Below are 6,482 nucleotides of genomic sequence, written 5' to 3'. Positions count from 1 at the left end.
AGCCACCTAAGGACCGCGCACTCTGACCCCTCAGGCTCTGCCCCTTTCCGTTCCCCCAGCCCGCCCCCCTTTCTCCAACCTCATTCCCCTCCCCAGGACTTCCTTCAGGCCTGGTCCCGTCCACTCAGTTCCCGGCCCATCCACGTCCCTCGGCCCCCCAGTCCCGTTCTCTCAGCCCCCGGCTCCTCCCCTTCCCTCAGCCCCCGGCTCCTTCCCTTCCCCTCAGCTCCTCGTTCCCCTACTCTTCTCTCAGCCCCCGGCCCCTTCGCTCAGCCCCCTGTTCCTCCACTCCCCTCAGTCCCTCGGTCCCCTTCCCTCAGGCCCGGCCCCTTCCCCTTAGCACCCCGGTCCCTTCCCCAGCGCCCTGGGCCCCCGTCCCTCAATCCCGGCCCGCTTCCTCAAGCCCGGGCCCTTCCCTCAGCCCCCGGCCCGCCCAGCCCCTTCTCTGACCTCCGCCCCCAGCCCGGGGAAGCCTCGCCCCCGGTCCCCCCCCGCGCGCGAAACCGCCAGCGGAAATGCGACGAAACCGCCGCTTTCTTTCCATTTCGGGACCTGGGGGCGCCCAGGGACCGCAGCTGAGGAACAAGCCCGTCCCTCCACCCGGCGGAGGCCGAGGTCACTCACCGACGCCCAGGGTCCATCTGGCCCGGCTCGACACTGCCCAGCCACCGCCGCGCCCGCCGCGCCCGCCGCTCCGGAAGACGAGCTCTGGTTCTGCCAGAAGGGGTGGGGCTGGGTGAGGTCAGGCTACAGCAGTGGGAGGGGCGTGAGGTCAGCCTGGGGCAGTTGGTGGCCTTCCTGCGCAGGTCAGGGCAGAGCCGCCGGCCTGAGAATGAGGGCGCTGCTGAGCCCAGGGGTTGACAGCGCTGGTTCCTGCTGTGGTCCCTGAGCTCCACCTGAAACCGAAGGGAAGCCGTCTGCCCGTGAGTCCTCTGCTGCTTGTCTGTCAGCTTGTTTGAACCACGCTGGGTTTTCTGCCCCGCTGGCTAAGTGTTGACCCTGGAAATGCAACTGTGTGGGTTTTGGCTGATTCAGGGAAGAAATGCCAGATGACACTTGGAGACTCCAGTTTAATCTGAATTCAGGTCATATCTCTCTTTTTTTTTTTTTTGCGTTTTTTCAATGAGTTTATTTATTTGTGGTTGTGCAGGGTCTTCATGCTGTGTGGGCTTTTCTGTAGCTGCGGCGAGCAGGGGCTGCTCTCCAGTTAGGGGGGCGTAGGCTTCTCACTGCGGTGGCTCCTCTTGTTGCAGAGCACGGGTTCTGGTGCCCACAGACCTCAGTACTGTGGCTCCCACGCTCCAGAGCACCGACCCAGAGGCTGTGATGCATGGACTCAGCTGGCCTGCCATCTGGGGTCTTCCCAGACCAGGGGTGGAACTCGCGTCCCCTGCTTTGGCAGGGGGGCGATTCTTTACCACTGAGCTGCCAGGAAAGCCCTCAGGCTATTTTAGATTCTAGTTTTCCACGCTCCTATCTGGTGAGAGAGGCCTGGGAGCTGGCAGTCCTCAGCCACAGTCCTGGCTCTGCCATCAAAAGCGCCGGGGCCTCTGGCAAGCGCCTGCTCTTCCCTCAGTCGTGTCTGACCCTTTGCGACCCCACGGACCGTAGCCCGCCAGGCTCCTGTCCATGGGATTTCCCAGCAAGACTACTGGAGTGTGGTGCCATTTCCTTCTCCAAGGTCATATCTCTTGAAAGTGAAGTGGAAGTCCGTCATTCGTGTCCGACTCTTGCGACTTCATGGGCTATACAATCCAGGGAATTCTCCAGGCCAGAATACTGGAGTGGGTAGCCTTTCCCTTCTTCAGGGGATCTTCCCAGTCCAGGGAATGAACCCAGGTCCCCCGCATTGCAATCAGATTCTTTACCAGCTGAGCCACCATGAAGCCACCAGAGATGCCCATGAATACTGGAGTGGGTCGCCTGTCCCTTCTGCAGCCAATCAGGATTCCGACCCAGGAATCACACCGGGTCTCCTGCATGGCAGGAGAATTCTTTACCAGCTGAGCTATCAGAGAAGCCCAGTATCTCTTAAGGCCAGCTATTCATTGATATCTCTGAAGGCCAGCTATTCTTTGTAGGATTTCCCTAATTAGTCTTCACAGGAGTAAGGTAGCAACGTGCTAAGGTCGCAATTGATGCCCTTTTTCTAGAAAAGAAAAGTGGGGCTCAAAGGAGTGGGTAACACAGCTACAGCAAGGAAGTGTGTACCTAGACAAAACCCCCAGATTCTGCTGTTAGAACTCAGGGAAGCCATGTGGTGTGTCTTGTTCATGTGACAAGGGCTAAGGCTCCCAGCCCACCCTGGATGCTGTGGGGACCCGATTTGGTAACTGCCCTCTGGCAGCTCTGAGACTCACAGAAGCAGTTTGCACTGAAGAGAGGAAGAACACGTCCCTTCATCCTCCCCACCACACCCTCTGGGTACTCCCACACCCTGCCCCTTTCTCTTGCTTTGTGAGGGAATAAGAGTGACGCTCAGGTGACCACATTGGCTGTCCACTGTTCACGAGGTACCAACTGGAGCTGCTACAGGAGAGGCCAAGAGCCTTTGCCCCTGAGTACCTCTGTTTCCTTTGCACTGTGGGGGCCCTGCTCCACACTTGCACACCAGAGGCCTTTTCTGAGACATGCAGGGAACCTCCCTCAGTTTGCAACAGGTTGCATCCATCGCTGTCCATTCAATGCCTCCCTTGAAATTCAGCTCATGAGCTCCGTTGTCTGCTTCGCGGCCCACCTGGCTGCCACAGGAGGGACAGAGCTGACAATGAATCCAAAGCTCAGATCTGACAGCTGGGAATCTGTGTATAAAGGACCTGATTATTCACGCTGTAGAGGCTATAGTAGGCTCCAGGGATCCGTAACCAGGGCTTGGGCCAAAGTGACTCCACAGCAGTTTTAATGCCTGGGGAGGGTTCTGGCTATAGTGGGGGTGGGGTGAGTGTCCTGAGGTTCTGAAGGCCCACTGTGTGTAGGTTCACAGCGCACAGAGAAGAGAAGGCGGAGTCCTGCCCTGGAGGTGGTCACAGCTCATGGACGAGCCAGCCAGGCAGGCAGGGCACGATAGCACCTGATCTGACTTCGTGAGTGAATGGTGTGGGGGCAGAGGAAGAGAACCAGGTCTGCTCCCTTATGTGGTGCCCGGGGAAGGTTGTCATCAGACTAAACACTAACTATGGTGATGACCATCACTGCTGTGTGCAAAGGGTTTACATTGGCGTGTGTCTTCATCTGAGCGCTCAGGCTGTCTCTAGACAAGACTGGCCATGGGCATTGCCTCTCCTTCCAACTTGAGATGTTTCATCCCTTCCTTCCTGAACATTCATTTCCAAGAGGGTTTTTGGGCCACAAGGATATTGGGATTTTCTCTAGCTTTGTCTCAGGAGGAACGCGTTTCCAGTTGTTGGTGTGGTTTGTTTTTCCCGCTGTCTTTCTTGGTTTATTTTGTGAATTTGTTTCTGCCAGAGGAATAGCTCAGAATCTGCCTTCTGGCTGAGATGTGACACTGACAACAGCAAAGCCTACCTGGATATCATGACCACATTTGCCGAAAGGGCTTTGTTTTGCAGAAGACCTCTTGAAAGTACCTACACGGTCCTTTCAGAAATGAAATAAAAAACAAGAATTCTTAAGTTTAGTCTTACAATATGTGGGGAGTCAGGAAAAGGAATTGCTCTGCACGCAATGCAGCGGAATCGGGCCTCATCTCGTGGCGAGGGCGAAGTCTCATGGTTTTTCTCGAGTTGCGGCAGGAACCTGGGGTGTATTCTCGAGTTACCACATGGATGGCCCTTACAAACACGTGTTTGTTCAACGACGTCAGGACTCCTGCCTAGTTGCGAGGGACACATCGGGATTTTCCTCGAGGCTTGGCAGGGCAATTCGGACTCCTCTCCAGGTGAGGCGCGAAACCCAGTGTCCCTTTCCACGTGCCACACGGATACTGGCATTCCTATCAATTTTCTTTTTCTTTTTTTTTTGGTAGTTAAATAAATGAATATATTTATTAGGACTTTAATGCACAGACACATCTCCAGATTTGATGTGATCAGAATTTATATTTGGCAAAAAATATAAAAGTTGATTTTTAGAGTCATATTATTTTCCTTTGTACCCCTAAAAAGAGAAACAAACTTGAAAAACATAATCGAAGTTGCAGACTCACATTTCCCAATGCCATATGTTAGTATACAAAGCAACAGCATATCAAATTTTTTATACTACCATAAACATATGCATTTAAATTAAATTGGATGAAATACCTGAAAATAAACACATACTTCTAGACTCAGTGTTTTACAGGCAGATAACATACAATGAATGAAACTGACAAGGTAACAGACAGTATGGCCAGTGGTCTCCAAAGGAGGAAACAGACTGCAGGCGTCAGACACGTTTCATCTCTCTTAAGAGGCAGGAGGATACAAGCTGGTGTTTTTTGTTTGTTTAGTTTTGTTTTGTTTGTTTTGTTTTTTTTTCCCTCTATACAAATTGAAAAAGAGGTTTTCTCTTAAAATTCTGTGTTGCTATGACACCTGGTTCCACCTCAACTTAACTTTTCTCAAACCTTGAGCTAACCAATGCATATTTCTTATGAAAATGTTTGCCTTAAGCTATGTGAATGTACTCTGTATTTACCCTAGACTCTGTCTTCACGTAGGTTCTGCCTAAAGGCTCAGAACTGACTTGACAAACCAATATCTTTTATTCATACATTGTTCTCCTACTCTACGTTAATGAAGCTATATATTTGCTCATGTCAATCGTTTTATGGCCCAGGATGACTCAGCTGGTGCCATCTCCATGTATTTTGTGGGTGAGGGGCCTGCTGCCATTCCTTTCTCTAGTTAGTAGACTGTTGTAGCTATATAACATCCAGCTAAAGACAAGCAGAGGGGCACTCTTTCTGCCCCCTTCTGATGTCTATGTCAGAAGCTTTCTCTCTTTTGTACTTTAATAAAACTTTGTGACACAAAAGCTCTGAGTGATCAAGCCTTGTCACTGGCCCTGGATTGAATTATTCTCCTAAGGAGGCCAAGAATCCCAGCATCTTCTGTAGTTCAGCAACAACCTTTCAAAACAATGGTCTTTTCAAAAAAATGATGATAGGTGATGAGTATACACATGCATATGAATGACATGGGACCTATATCTCAAACCAAATAAAAATAAATCTTCCCTCAACATAGATATAACACAATCAGCCCTTCATATGCATAGATTCTCCAACTATGAATACAAATATGGATGTAAAATATCACAATAAATTCCAAAGTTTAACAGTGGTGTATATTGACTTTCACCTGCTGGCACCTCTTTACATGCCATCTCCATTATATCAGCTACGACAATGAATCATGTGCTGTGCTAAGTCACTGACATTGTGTCCAACTCTTTGGGATCATTTGGACTAGAGCCCACCAGGCTCCTGCATCCAGGGGATTCTCCAGGCAGGTATACTGGAGTGGGTTGCCAAGCTCTCCTTCAGGGGATCTTCCTGCCCCAGGGATTGAACCCATATCTCTTATGTCTCCTGAATTAGCATGTGGGCTCTTTACCACTAGCACCACCTGGGAAGCCTTGAGACACATGAACATCAGTGGATCTGGGGATCCATGGGGCATATACACAACCATTCCTCAAATAAAATGGAAGAATGACTTTAATCTCAAACAAAACATGAGTACACATATTTCTTCAATCTGACAAGTGCCATGGACCGGTGAAGGACTATGTGAAAAATACTTCAAAGTTGATTTGGCAAACATAGCCTAAGTTGGCTATATTTAGTCCTCACATGAATGAGAATGTCATTAGTAGTGGTCGTTGCAAATAAGTAGCATGTGAGTCTGTCTACAATTATTGTGATTCACGGTATACCACATTCACAGATTTCAGTAGCATTGGTGCAAAAACGATACATTTCTCAGTGGAAGCTTCTACATGGACTGTTGGGATCAGAGCTCCAACCCATACAGGCATACTTTTACTTTTAAATTGATCCCAGATGAACTTCAAGGGAAGCTGTGATGCTCATTGCCGTTGTAGGAGTCCACATGGAATGAAGAAGTACTGTGGGAAGTCTATTAGTAACCACCATGTCTTGGATCCTCTGGATGACCTGTGGTCCGCACCCCTCTGCTCCGCTCACTGGATGCCCATCGATGGGGACCCAGGAGGCCACGAAATGGGCGTTCCCTGTTGCAATGGAGACCCCTGAGACCTGGGACCCACTGCCGAGGAGCTCAGAGGAGTCGCGCTCCGCTTCCACCGCGGGACAGGTGTGCTCCACCCATACGCCCACTACCAGGACAGGCCCGAGGGCCTCGCTACTGCTGCCAGGTGAAATCCATCCAGGAGCAAATCATCATATCAATTTTCAAGAGGAGACAGGCATCGTCTCCTTTTGAAGCTTTGATCACGTACCTCTCAAGTTTTCAAAGGATGTGAGGCCTCCGGTTGCGAAGAGGCGGGGAACTAGG

The sequence above is a fragment of the Cervus canadensis genome, chromosome X (genome assembly GCF_019320065.1).
Source record: "Cervus canadensis isolate Bull #8, Minnesota chromosome X, ASM1932006v1, whole genome shotgun sequence".
Classification (NCBI taxonomy): domain Eukaryota; kingdom Metazoa; phylum Chordata; class Mammalia; order Artiodactyla; family Cervidae; genus Cervus; species Cervus canadensis.
This window is presented reverse-complemented; position numbering follows the sequence as displayed.